Below are 15,812 nucleotides of genomic sequence, written 5' to 3'. Positions count from 1 at the left end.
GGAAGCGGGGGCACTTTCACCCAGTCACTGTCACCAGGACACACCCTGTCAAAGTGAGTCAGGCTAGAAATGATACAACCAACATTCAGTCCCACCAGTCCTCCCCTAGGACTGCCCCTTGGTTCTGCAAGCTGTTCTCCAGGGGGGCAAAGGGCAAGAAGCAAACCACCTCTGCCGTCCTCACTGGTGGCAAGAACAGTAACTACCCTGACACTTTAGACTTCTCCACATTTCTGATAAAAGTTGTCTAGACCCCTTAAACTGTCCTGAGGTTTTCTAAACATGCCAGAGAAGCGAAAAGCTAGTGTTCGTAGCTACAGTCAAACACACATGGAAAGTTTCCAACTAAAAGTTGAAAGGAATGGGCGGGGGTTCCGCCAGGCATGCCTTCAGAGGGAGCACCTGCTGACTCCAGATCTCATTCTGGCACAGTCTAGGAGTAGATAATGGCTAGACATCAGATTCAGCTAGGTTCACCTCAAAAGTCAGCTTTCATTGAAAGAGGCAAAATGCATTGATTGGGGTGTCGTGGATGTGGGCGCCTGCTAGTGCTTCTGCCTGAAGACGTGGGCCTGCCGCTCTGCCTTTGCCCCATCCTGCATCCTGTGGTCCTGCTGCCCAGCAGGACCCTGATTCAGGTCTCTCCACTGCATTCCTGGCTAGAAAGATGGAGTCTCCCTTAGTGTCTGGCATGGGAAACAGGGAATTTGGGAAATATAGGAAAAATTGGCAAATATGGGCAAGAATGAAAAATATTCTGACTCTCTTAATCGTGGTTTTTAGAAACTGTTCAACCAATGCCTTCAAAGAGTAGCCAATCTTTTACATTTGAGTAATGCTTTATAATATACGAAGCTTCTTCATTCTAACTTAGAGTCCTTACAGATACAAAGGGCAAGTATTATTTTTGTTTTAAAAATAGGAAACAACAAAAAAATAAAGGTTAAGACTTATGAAAAGAGTAAATTTCAAAGAACTCAACAAACGCCTTTTCTTATTATTCACCTCAACCCTTTTCTCTGTCAAGCTATATTTTATCTACAAAGTAGTCTTGGCCCTGGTTTTCCTTTTCCTTTTTCCTTTTTCTAGAAATACTATATTGTTCTGAATTTTAATAAAAAAAACACTGTAATGTATTTTTTCCTCCTCTTATACTTAAAAAAATGAGTTAATATTTCTGTTTAACTTTGTGGACAGCCTCATTATTTAAAAAAAAATGCAATGTGCCTGAAGTTCTGACATCTTTTAAAAACTAGGATTTTTTTGTCATATTTGGAAAGCTGACTCTGACATTTCAGCTATAGAAAAATGTTGATAAATCTGTTGTATTTGTCACCTTACCAAAACCAAGAAAGGTAGGAAATGGAACAGCTGGTAGATATTTCTAATCTAAACTGTCAGACAGAGTGAATGTGAAGAGAAATCTGTTGCTGTTGATGCTTTTGATGTAACCTCCAGGCAGGGTGGCCTTGGCGGGAAGCCACTGTGGAGTACCACTTTCAGGTACCAGCAAGTGCCCACATCCAAAATACCCAGAGGAAGGAAGGACCTATTTCAAAAAGAAATTCTATTTTTTTCATATGAACTGACTACTTTGAATTAATGCTTAAAAATCGTTTGTTGTGGTACTAAAATTAATGAAAGAGATAACACATCCTTATTATGTTCTGTATTTGAAGGACCAGTTCCAATAACAGGGACCAAAATGATGATTAAAAGTGGCTGCCTTGTGGTGTTTACATATTGTGCTGTAGACTAGGTTTCACATAGATTTGACCAAAAAAAAAGAAAAAAAAATACATATTGAAAAAGAAATATTCCTGTGTTTTAAAAAAAGTCAAATATTGTGTGTTTTGATTTGATGGCATATTTTCAAAAAACAACTAGAGTTTGATTTAATATTTATTCCCAGAGATCAGATGAATGAAAAATATTTTATCAAATCTGCTGGGTTGAATTTCCTCTGTTACTTTTTTCTTCCCAGTTTAGATCACATTCACATCAAATAGTAGGAATTCTTCCCAGAGTATTCAATTTTTAATTTTTATATTTGAATACACTTTTTTTTTTAAATCTGGTCAAGTGTCTTGAAGGAAGCTATTCACTTGATTGAATTAGGGTCTTGTATTTTGTAGAATTTTTTTTCCAAGTAGAAGCCTATGAACACTAGAAGCTATTTAACAAGTTAGGTTTCTCAAAGTATTTTAGGATATGACTTCTTCCTTAGATAAATGTGCTGATTTGCTTAACACTGCTCAGAGAGCACACAAAGCAATTTGAAAAATATGCAAATATTGTGTTTTTTTAACATTGGAGGAAAAAAAAATGTGTCCTACTTGCACGCACTGCCCTTTTTTACTTTTAAAGAAAAAGGAAAACATCCCTATGAAAATGCTAGATAAACAGCAGTACACTGAAGGGAAAACAAAAAGGAAAAAGTTATTTTCAGTCAATATCCAATGGAAATCAGGAAAATTTTCTGGTGAGTCAGAAGAAGCCATCAAAATAACTAACAACCTTTTCTTTTGGTTACATTAAAAATATTTAAACCACCATGAGCAGTTATGAACAACAGTGGTTCCACCAGCTGTGTCTCATCTGATTTAATTCCTCCCTCCAAACAGGCAGTAGATCCAGGGTTATCCTAAGGAAGTGAATGAGAAGAATAAGTACCTTTTATCCTTTGTACCTAGCTTTTCTCTTTTGAATGCTTGTTTCTTGATTCCTATTTTTTTTTTCTCTCCCAATAGTTAAAATTCCCCCAGCACCCTCCTCCAAATATGTTTCTACGTACAAATTTTCATGTTACCCTAACCTTTTCTAAAAGAGTCTACCTTGAGCCTATGGCTAAAAGTGGGGTAAATAGACTTTCTCCACCAGAACACTTTTTAAAATTTAATCTTATACAAGACTTCACCGCAAAGCATGTTGAGGGTTGATTTCTTCTTTTAAAAAAGATAAACATAATAACTCTGCTCTTCTTCACCAAAGTCTTCTTCACTGATTTTTATTGAATTTTGTAAAGAATGAAGACCAAGTACAGACAATATATGCATCTTGATTTTGATAGTGTTTTCAACAGACAAGGTGTCAAAGCACTGGGAGAAGTTCAAGGGGCCAAAAGGAAGAATCCACAGTGTTAAAATGTGCACACTACCCAAAGTTATCCTAGATTCAGTGCAATCCCCACTGTATTGTCAATGATATTCTCCACAAAGCTAGAAAAAAAAATCCTAAAATTTATACAAAACCAAATAAGTATCATCCAGGCATCTATTGACTGATGAATAGCCAAATCTAAACAAGAACAATCTTAAACAAAAACAAAGCAGCAAACACTGTAATAGCTGACTTCAATTTTACTACAAAGCTATAGTAATCAAAACAGTGTGATATTGGCATAAATATAAATATACAATTCAGGGGTACAGATTAAAGAACCTAGGAGTAAATCCACACATCTATAGCCAACTGATTCTTGACAAAGAACATGATTTGGAAAAAAAGACTCTTAAATAAATGGTGCTAGGAAAATTGGACATTCCCACCTTGAAGAGTGACACTAGACTCCTATCTCTGACCAGTAAGAAAAATCAACTCAAAGTGAATTCATAGATTTAAGTGTAACACCTTAACTATGAAACTACCACAAGAATACACAGAAGAAATGACTCAGGATTTTTACATGGACAAGGATTTTTTTCTATCAGAACCCAAAGGCATAGGAAACTAAAACAAATATAAACAAATTTTATTACATCAAACTAGAAGTTTCTGCACATTGATAGAAACAACAGTGTGAAGAGACAAAACACAGAATGGGAGAAAATATCTACAAGGTATACATCTGACAGGGGCTAATATCTAGAATATAAGGAACTCTTAAAAGCTCAGCAGCAGGCTGGGTATGGTGACGTACACCTATAATCCTAGTGGCTTGCGAGGCTGAACAGGAGGATTGTGAGTTCAAAACCAGTCTCAGCAACTTAGTGAGGCTCTAAGCAACTCAGACAGACCCTGTCTCTAAATAAAATATAAAACAGAGGTGGGGATTTGGCTCCTTGGTTAAGCACCCCTGGGTTTAATTCCTGGTACAAAAAAATAAAAATAAAAAATTCAATAGCAATAAATAGATAAATAGATAGATAAAAATAACCTGATTAGAAAATGGGCAATAGACCTAAATAAACATATGTCAAAAGATGACATCAAAGTTTCCAAAACACATATGAAAAAATACTCAACCTCACAAATCATCAGAGAAATACCAAGCAACACCCAGTGAAATATCACTTCATACAATAAGAATGGCAACATCAGAAGGACAAAATATAGAGTGTTGGTAAGGATGTGAAGAAAAGGGAATTCTTGCAAACTGTTGCTGAAGTGTAAATCAGTATAGCTGCTATGGAAAACAGAGGTTCCTAAAAATAAAATGAAAATTAGAGCTGCCGTTTGACCCAGCAAGCCCACTACTGAGTATGTATCAAAAGGAAGGAAAGCTTGCATGTCAAAGGGATATCTGTACCCCTGTTCATTGCAGCTGGATTCACAATAGCTAAGAAATGGAAACACCAAAGTGCCTGTTAGCTGATAAATGCATAAGGAAAATGTGATACCTAGAAACAGCAGAATACCATTCCGCTATAAAAAGAATGAAATCCTGTTACTTATAATAAAATTGATGGAACTGGAGATCACTGTGTTGACATAAGTCAGGCATAAAAAGACAAGTAGCACATGTTCTCACTTACATGTAGGCGATGAAAAAGTAGATCACATGGATGTTGAGAGGGAACTGGTTGTTACCAGGAGCTGAGGAGAGTGGGCTGAGGGAGGAATAGGGAAAGGCTGATGGATGGGTACCATGGACACTTAGCAGCAAGAAGCTCTTGTGTGCTACTCACAGTAGGGAGACTATAAATCACAATAATGGGCTATGCATTTCAAAAAGCTCGAAAAGATTTTGAGTTTTCACCATAAAGAAGCGATTAATACTTAAGGAGATAGATGTTGCTAACTTCATCTAAACATTGCACACATTGCCTACACATCAAAACATCACATTGCCCCCATTAATATGTACAAATTTTTAAGTATCATTTTTAAGTAAAATTAAGAAAAAAACAAAGACTACTACCAAAAATCCATCAGAGACTCATTATGAGACGTTCCAAGATTCTCACATGGATTTTTTCCAAATAAATTCATGAAGCCTCCTACTTATTCCCCGTTATTTCTTAAGATACTAGCATGTGTGAATAAATATTTATAGAATGGAAGAAACAGTGACCTTTGAAGTTTGATGCCTAGTTCCGTCAGTTGCTATCTGCATGATTTTAGGGCTAGTTACTTAACCTTTCTGAACCTCAGTTTGATCATATTTGTTTATTAATTTTTATTGATAAAAAAGTAATATATTTTAAAACAATTAGCACAATAGTATGTGTGAAATAAGTGCTATTTATCCTTCCACTAAGCTCTCCCCTTCCCTGTTTCCTTGTGAGATTTCTCAAAATGAGTCCATCCACTCATTCACACACTGGGTGCTGCGCCCTCTCTGGGCAGCCCGCTGGTACTACACAGGAGAGGGTGCAGGCAGGCAGGCGCCACTCCTTGGACATACAGAGGAGGGTCAGTAGTGAAATAGCAGATAGAGCAAAATTAGCAATATTTTGTAACAGAAATATATAACTAAAGGTCAAATGTGATGAAGATATAGACTTTATTTTGTTAAAAGTTCTGTGTTCATATTAGCTATACTATAATGAACTTTTATCCAATGCATATTATATCATTGACAGATATGAAATATAATTGATGAATTCAAAGTCTATTGGACCAGCACAGCTAGCAAGACTTTCTCAGTAAATGAAAATTTATTGAAGAAAAATGAATAAAATTGAAAGCTAAACTTAAAATAATAATATAGCAAACTAAAGACATAGAAAGAAAAAGCTATAATTATTTAAATGCCCAGGAAACATTTGTAAAGTAAGCATGTCTGAGCTCAGAGAGGGAAAAAACCCTATAATTTCTAAAATGTGGATACCATCCATACCATACTATTTACCTATAATGTAATATAAAAATAAATTAATAATAAAAATATGCATCTAAGTAATTATTGGGTTAAAATGTAACTAGAATTTTGAATTATACCACTTATAATAAAAGCATAACCAAAGCCATGTATTTATGAGATCCAATAATAACAGTACGTGGAAAAAATACAAAGTTAAGAAATACATTTATTTTAATAATAGAGTATTTTAAATGAATAGATATTCAAACTGTTTTGAAAACTTTAAAAATTTAAACAAAACAGACTGTTTTTAAAAGATAGATATACAAAGAAATAAAATAAAAAAAACACAAATAATATAGTAGGCAAAAAAAATACCAATAATAATCACAATTACTAATATCTGATTCCTCAGTTGTGGTGAGTAGCCAGTTCTCATTCTAATTCATCCCTTCATAAATTATTAGAGCTTTGGATTTTTAAAATATATTTTTTCTGGAATTTAAGCTAGTCCTAGTAGAATTCATTACAAGAATAGATACATTTCTAATAAGAGCCAATGTGAAGTCATAAACTGTTATGTTAATCCATCAAGCCCAATAAAAATAATTTTCTAATCTGTTAAAACATTAGGAAAATACAGATACTGCAGAAATGGAAATTTGGGGGCGGGGGATTCTGAGAGAATCTGCATGTTCATTTCAATTAGAAAATCCACTACGAAAAAATGGTGATACATAGGTAGCAATGGTCTCCAACCCCTAACCCCCTCAAAAAATGCTCTTGAAACCCTTTTCAGTTATTAGAAACAATATATTTAGGTGAAAAGGAGGGAAAAACAGGATAATATAGACACATGAAGTTTCCTTTGATATTGGGTAATACATTTTATAAATAAGACCTTTTGGTACTTTAATAAATAAGTACAGTCAGATGGTACCTTCAAGACACAGCAAACAGGAGCAGATTGTAGTAAATGAAAGAGCACAGATTTTAGAGCCAAGATCTGGTTTTGAATCTCAGTTCTGCCACTTATTAGTTAGGTGCTATTAGTTAAGATTTCTAACCTAAGTCTTAGTTGCACCCGTAAAATAACATAATAATCTTCAGGCAACATCCTAGAAATAAAGTGTAACGTAAATATAAACATTAAGGATAATGTAAGTATGTAAAGATAATGAAAACAATTAGCATGATGACTTGTGCTCAATAAATAGAAGATTTTTATTACTGTATACTATTTGTAAATGCTAGTGTATTAATTATAACTTTTGTACAAGTGCACTAATACAGTCAGTGAGCATTATCAAGTGTCTGGTACTGTGCAGGAGGTAAGGATGGAGGGCTGGACAAGGCTGACAAGGTCCTGCCTAGCAACTTAAATGTCATAGTTCTGGAGGGTTCAGCCAATGGCTTTTGGGTCTGTGGCAACACAGAACATCATGGTAGGAAGTGCGTGGTGGAGAAGGTCTGTTCATGTCATGACTACCAGAAAGCAAAGAGAGAGGAAGGAGTGTGTGCCTAATGTTCCCTTCAGGACATGTGCCAAATGACCTAATTTCCACCAAATGGTGCCCCCAAGAAAGACCCTCCCATCTCTCAACAATGCCACAAGAGGCAACCAAGCCTTCAGCAGATGAAGCATTGAGGGACATTTAAGATACAAACCATAACATCCTCCAAATCTGTACCCCACCTTCTGCTCTGAATAATGGAACATTAGTCTCAATATTACCAAAAAGTTCACTGATTTATCAAAAACCTTGGCTTTTATTTCAAAGATCCTGGAAATCCACCAGAGAGTTTTAGACCACATGGTAAAACCATATTTTCATTTTAGAAAAATATTCTGGTAATGGTGCAGAGGAGACCGTCCAATAGATATTTTCAATAGTGTAGCTGAGAGATGGTGTAGCCAGAGACATGGGAAGGGTGTGCTGATATAAGAATGTGTCAGAGAGAGCAATCAGTATGGCTGGTTTGTGTATTAGACAATGGGGGGCCACTTTTATGACCAACTTATACAGTGAATGTAGGAATATCTTGGAGTAGAAACTAGAAAAAAGAAGAAAAACTGCATATTGTACGTGAATTTCATTTGTTTCTCATTTCACAAACCTGGGCAACTTGATAATTTCATATGATACATAATGGGAAAATGAGGTCCCTGAAATTATATCTCAGACATTATGCCCTCCATGAGGCCTTCCCAACACAGGAAAAGCCAACTCTTCCCTCCCCTGGATTTCCTGTACATTCCTTATTTATCAGGTGTTCACTCTGTTACAACACATCATTTACCTGTCCCTCCAACTGTGTGTCTCTTGGAATCAGAGCTCAGGTTTCATCTGTATGTGCTTATCCATAAACAGAAAAATGCCAGGCACACAGAGAAGGTCGTCTATACACACTGAGTTAGATTTCTTAAGACAGTTTCTTGTAGGACAAGATCTGTAACATTTCAAATGTCATCCTTACATAACTAGGTTTACCAATTTGAAGTGCCGGTGAAAACGTTAAAGGATTTTTTCCTAATAGTTAAAAAACCTGTTTGAAACCCATCAATTACTAGCTGTGTGACATTGAAAATATATTTCTTTTAACTTTCTGAGTCAGATCTCATGTATAAAATAGGCATAATGATACCTACTCATTCCATCAAACATGTACCTAGGATTAAGATGAGACAAAAACCCTAATAGCAGTCTTCAAAATCATAAAAGGACATAGGCATAAAAGTTCTATATTCTTATAGAGAATTATTTTTTAAAACTGTGTATGGCAATCTTTTATGCTTTCCAAAATTTATACAATCTGTTTTTACCTTTTATTATATGTTTTATAAGTTAAAATACAGGAATATCAGGAACTGATACTTGAAAGCCATCTATTCTTCTGTTTTCATGTCTATCATGAGTCAATCCTTTGTCATTGAACCCTCTACTATTTACATAATTCTACAAATTACAGACTTTATTCTGAGCTGGATTAGGATGAAAAACAATTAATTACCAATGAAATTTATACTTGCAAATCACAAGATCATTAATTAAAACAATGATTTTAGAAGCTGGTCTTATCCACTCAATTTCAGAGTTTGATATCAAAAAAGTGATTATTTGAAAATGTTAAATGAAAAAATTCTCAGCAATCTCCAATCCCCACTGAAATAAGAACCCACCATACAAGATCATTCAAATTACATTTCATAAAAAGCTATTTAATTTTATCCTCAAAATACAAAAATGAAAGCAATTAGCATCATCTGATTAAAATAATGGTGTGGCATACTTGATCATATTTGCTCATGACTTTTCTTTATATTTTTTCTTGCTGTGTTATGAAATGAAATAGTCACCTTGCCTGCAGAGGAGAGCTTGAGCTAAAGGTCAAGGCTTCCTGCAACACCCTCAGTAAACACTCTTAATGTCATAAATTGTCCTTCCATTTTTTAGAGATTTAGAAGGATGGGTTGAGTGGAGAAATAACCATAGTGATGAATTCCCTTAAGAGAGACTGAGTGGTTTGAATTTGTTAGAAAATGTGATTGAAAATAAGCTTCAGGAGATTATTTTTAGCCTATAAATGCATAGTTTCTAATTCCACTTTCATATCTCTAAGAAGAAAAAACACAGACCTGCTAGATCATTTCTCTGACTTTTACAGTATATAGAAGTTTCCCCAAATCATAGTTTTTCAAAATATTTCTGATGCAGAAGATGAGATACTGACCTTGATATTAAAAAATAGTATCAAGGCAGCTAATAGTGATCATCTAAACTGAGGGATTAAGGCTATTAAATTCTAGTTCTGTAGGATATCTATAATCTCCAATTTGGGGAACAATAATTTCATTTTTATTTGCCTGTCCAACATCTATGACCCAGATTAACTTGACAGTTTTATGAGGCGCAGTAATTCTGTCCAATTGAATACAACAGCACAGGGATTATCTTCCAAGAACCTGTAACAAAATTAGAATATCATTGAAATATTCAGCAATCCTATTAATGATATTATTCTGTTCTCAGATTAAAGCATCCTTCATGTATTAAATATAATGATCTCTAGTAAGCAAGTGAGCCCTGGCTTTAGATAGCTCTTCTTTATCTTTAGTTTTCATTTGGCCAGGGATGTGATCTTGTCTCTTGGTGAACAGTAATGCAGGATGCTACAAAGGAGTGGTCACGTGGAAGTCTGGATGAATGCGACGGTTTATGGTCTAGTTTGGGAATTGTGTCAAACCGTAGGAAATACACTAGTCCTCACCCAGGAACAAAGATGGTGCCGCTCGTCTGTAATTGTGTACTTACATGCCACTAACAGACTTTTCCAGGTGCCACTCATTCTCTTCTCTATCCAAAATTTCACTTTAAAAAAAGAAATGCCTAAAAGAAGAAGGAAGTTGTTTGTTTCTTAAGTGTCTGTAAAAGTCATAGAAATGATTTGCTTTTTTATTTTTTGCTGTGTCTTGAGTGTGATGAGTGCCTAAGAAGCTTGATGGTTACTGGTGGGAATGGAAGCCTGTGGAGAAAGGGCAGGCAAGACCCCGTCTGGAGGGCGGAGAGAGGACGTTACTCTGCATGGAGAACCACATGTTGGACGGAGACAGGGTCAGTGCATCAGAGGCTACAGTCCATCTTGTTAACTCTGCAACAATAATAACAATCCTCCAGAGCATGGACAGAAAAGGTGAGCAGGTGTTCACAGCCCAGGTGGAAGCAGGACCCTTGAGTGCAAATGGTGCCTCCCAAAGGGCCACCTGCTACCTCAGAAGGAAACAGGCAACACCTGCCCACCAAGAGGGACGGATGCAGGGCAGTAGGGAGCGCTGGGTTTAGAGAGCACTTGGCTGTGCTTACTTTTCTTCTGTTTTATCTTCTTTTCTCTTTCAGATACTAAGGCAGAAGAAGAGTTTGGGCTTGTGGAATAAAAAAGGAAACCTACCAGGTAAAACATGGAGATGCATCGCCCGGGTTTTTGTTGATTATGGGTTTCTGGCTTAGAAAAAGAGCACATTTTAAATTCACTTATGGCTATGATTGTTATCATTATTTTGAGAGTCTACCTTCCAATGTATATGTGTTTTTATACAATCCATGGGAAATTTACCTATGTGTTTGGGAACAAAATAAAACTTTGTACAGCTATTAATTTTCATTAAGAAAACTGCAAACATGTGGGATCTATTTATACAAAACCAGATAAACCACAAATGAGTCATTATAAATTAATATGAGTGCAAGAAAAAAAATCATTTTATGAAATTGGCTAAGATCCATTTTAAATAACTTTTGTTATAATTTCATGGTACATGGTACAGAGAAATTAAGTTACTTTAATAGTCAATATGTCAATATCTCCTATCAGGTTTTGATGGGCCAGATGAGTTAAGAAGCATTGAGAACAAAGAAATATCCTGGCCCACAGTAAATAATATTAAGACGAGCCAATTATTATTCCCTATACTTGAATGTGAGCAGCAGGGGAACAAATACTTGTGTTTACTCACTTCTAGATTCTCCACACCCAGAAAACTGCCAGACTAAAAGTAACCAATAAGTTTATGATGAAGGAATAAAGGCAGTAGGCGAGAGGGAAGGAAGAGGAGAAGAAAGGAATCTTTGTTTTAGTAAGAGTCTGTTTATGTGTAGTCATGCTGTGGGAAGGTCATCAATGTTGCTGACATGTGGCCATTCAGATGTATTTGAATGCCTTTTCTGTTTCAGTTCTTTTTCAAATAGCATTCATTCTTCAGCTTTTCCAGGGCTATGTCTATGATTCATACCTCATACACTGGAGTAAATTTTGACCAATCGTTAACTTAAATTTTAAATTTTTGATATGCAATACTTTATTTCACCTTTTATTTATTTTAGAAGAGAACCTGTATACTACAGGTATGAAGAGATAGAATGGCATAAAAAGACAGAAAAATGTGAAAGATCTAAAATATTTTGTGTTTTCCTTCAGGAAATGTAAAATATTTTGGAATGTCATGAAATGGTCCTCTTTGCTAGAAAGGCCATTTTCATCATGGATAAATGATGTCATAGACATTTTCAGGTATCTCCTTTCATAGCATTGTCAAAGGAGATGAATCTTTAAATAACAATGACTCCTGAGAAGCCAACTGTGGACTTCTGGTTTCAAGATAATATGAAAAGTGTTTCTGAACCTTTCTCTTAAACATCTTCTAAAACAAGAAGAACAAACACAGGCAATGTCTTTGTAAAAACAGAAAATATCTTAGCCATGAAAACTAACTGGAAGGAAGAGCTATGAGAAAGAAAAAAAAAAATCCCTATTTCAAATGTTCTGCAAATAGGTAAAAAAAAAAAAAAAAAAAGTAACAAGTTTACACCAGATCCTGAAATTCAGGGAGGTAAGAATAATTCTTACTACTATGACATTTTTACAAATTTATGGTTAAGAATCCAATTAGAATCGGTCAGCATGAGCCACAGTGACCTAGAGTTGTCCTGGAACTGGAGACTGACTCTCTCTCTCTCTCTCTCTCTCTCTCTCTCTCTCTCTCTCTCTCTCCTTCCTGATGCCATGTCCTGAGCTGCTTTTGTCCTCCACACCCTTCCACCATGATATCCATAATCCTTTTCCTCACCTCAGACCCAGAGCAATGCATTCAGTCTTCTATGGACTGAGATCTCTGAAACTTTGAGCCCCAGATAATCTTTTCTCCTCTAAAATTGTTCTTGTCAGGTCTTTTGTTCACAATGATGAAAAAGCTGACTAAAACACCATCTTTGTAAGCACATATGTATTTGTGACTAAGTGTTTTGGGAGAACTGGTTCTTTTATCATGATGTATTTATTATCTGTTTTTATCCTTGATACATTTGATTGTTCCAAAGTCTGTTTTAACTGGAGCTAATGTCATCACTCCCTCTCTGGTTACTATTAACATGGTATATCTTTCTCCCTTTAGTTTTAACTGGTCAGTTTTTACTTTTAAAGTGGGTTTTTTATGAATAAAATATACCTGGTTCTTTTAATCGGTGTATTTACCAATCACATTTAAGTGATTATTGATATATTTGGATTAACATAAACCTCATTATAACTGTGTTCACCAGAGGCTTCTTTTTCAGCCTTTTCTTCTTTAAATTGAGTATTTTATATGGTTTAATGTTTCCTCCACTCTTAGGAAGTCAAATATATTTATTTGAGAAAAATTTCAGCAGTGGTTCCAGAGCTTACAATGTACAATTTGTGATTAATATACCTGGATTGTCAAATAACACTATTAAACTCCACGTGTAGTAGAGATTTTTGTAAGCGTGTACTTAGTTTCTCGCTAATATCTCTCATGACATTGCTGTCATTGAATTCTCTTATGTTATAATCAAACATTACATTATTATTATTATTATTTCTTCAAATAGTTATTTCTTAATCAATTAAAAATAAGAAAAACTTTATTTTACCTTATTTCTTTTTTTTTCCACTGGTGCTCCTCTTTTCTCTATGTAGGTTCATATTCTGACTTAAATAATATTCCTTTTGTCTGAAGAACATCTTTTAACATTTCTTGCAGAGTAAGTGTGCTAGTGGTAAATCACCTCAGGTTTGTTCTCCATCAGTTTTGAAGGATTTCATTGGATTTAAAAATTTGGGGTTGGAAGATATTTGTCTCATTCAACTAAATTCTAATAAAGACTTAGGAAGTAGACTTTTGTTACTGAGTGGATTTTGGATATGTCATGGTTATTCTTTCTCTCTCTTACTAGACTCAGGAGGGGCTGTTTCTGAGATCACAACCAATGGAGACCTGGAGAGGTTCCTGAAGATCAAGTTCCAGAGCATCAGTATTCCCCATAAAGTGACTCTCAGGAATCCATCACTGTTACACTGGTTTACAGTTAGTTTCTAGCAATTTTGCAACACTGTCACTGAGTTGGTCCTCTCATTTTGTAGTTCCAATGTCTTCTGCAAGGAAGCAGCCCTTAGGTAAAACTCCCTTTTTTGGCTATTTTTGGCTGTGTCTCCAGACAGGGGCTTGACAGTTTGCTTGTGGGCACATAAAAAATAAAAAACGTATTAATTTTCCCTTGTTCAGCTTTTTTTTTTTAATTATAAGGTCAATAATGACAATTTCCAAGGTTTATAGGACAGAGCTAAAATTCAAAGTCTACATGCAAAATTTTAATGACAAAAAGTTAAAACATGATTTTAAAGATTGACTACAAAATAAAACAAACAACCTGTCTATTGATTTTACAGTTTTGTAAAACCAAGTGATATGAAATTATATGCAAAAATACCATATGTCCTGAAATGTATTTACAAACCACTTCCAACAGTGTTTGAATATTCAACTCAAATTACCTCTGGAGAGTTATAGATGGTCACAAATGCTATGGATAAACTTCATATTGACCATTCTCAAAAATCAGAAAAGGAGGGATTTTCAAACTTATCCAAAGTAAACATAAAGAGAAATTAAATAAAAATGATCAAAGGACTGCTTTTAGTCTTTTTTTTATACTAGCGCATTTAAAGAAAAAAAAGCATTTAAATTTTTCTAAAAATATTTTATATCTCTAGTAATGTTTACAACATAAGCTATGTTAATTATCTTATTGAAACTTAAATTAAAATATGCTAGCTCCAACATACAGGTTTTCATAATACATTGATAAATATTTGAATAGGAATTATAATACTGATTAATATATTTTTTCAATGTGTGATTATAAGAATAATAAAGATACTTTAATGAATCCATGAATAATGAACACTTGGGACTAATGTCAGGGAAAAAAATTAAAGCACATTAGTATGATAATAACAATGGATAATTGAGTTAAGATGACATGGAGAACTTTTCTTCCATTCTTCATCACATAAGTTACCTAATTCACACACAGAAAACCCAATACAGATGATTCAGCAAGTATGCGTCATATACAAGAACATTTTCTCCAAAAGTATTTATGGGTCTAGTTAATATGTAAACAAGTTACCATATTTCATCAGACTTAAAATGCTCAGCCATAAGCATATACTAAATGTATAATAGTATGAAGCATGATAGAAACATTATAGTGCCATACTGTAGCACATTCCTTACCATAAATGACTTAAAGTGCTTGGAAATTTCTCCTGCCTCTGTACTTTTTTTTTTTCTTTCCTTCAATTACAACAACAAAACCGTATAATTTGTAAAATTAATTTGAAAATTTAAACTGTCAGCATCTTTTCAATATCAGGAAATCAAACCACTCTAGGCCAGAAATTGCTATATTTCAGGCATCCTGTGGAACCAAACAGAGGTTCAGATCTTTACACACTGGGGTGATCAATCAATAAAGGATGAAGGTTTGCCTTTAAAATTTTTGAGTACACAGTTCCTTTCAGTGCAAAAACTGCCTCCAAATTCCTTTTAATTGTTCAAATGTCTCATATTCACCTACTTTTTACTGGGGAAAGCCTGAACTGACCTAAACTGAAGGCAAGTGTTTTTAGGTTGCTCATATAAATCCTTGGTTGTTAATGTAACGTGTGTACATGTTTTGCAGAGCTATATACAAAAAGGTTCAACTGTTTCTGAGAAATATTTCTTTCTCTAAGCATGTGACATTCTTACCTCACATGCCTATCCTAAGAGGATCACTGAAGTTGAGGATCCTGGCTTTAGACTCAGACTATTTAGTTCAAATCCCAGTTCTGACACAAGTTGTAGACTTTTGGGAAAATCAGTTGACCCATTTGAATCTTAGTGGGTGTGTATATAAATATATGACTGATATACATATAATATATATAT

Source organism: Marmota marmota, unplaced genomic scaffold (assembly GCF_001458135.2).
Source record: "Marmota marmota marmota unplaced genomic scaffold, marMar, whole genome shotgun sequence".
NCBI lineage: Eukaryota > Metazoa > Chordata > Mammalia > Rodentia > Sciuridae > Marmota > Marmota marmota.
The sequence above is the reverse complement of the archived record's forward strand: the minus strand, read 5'-3'. Positions refer to the sequence as shown.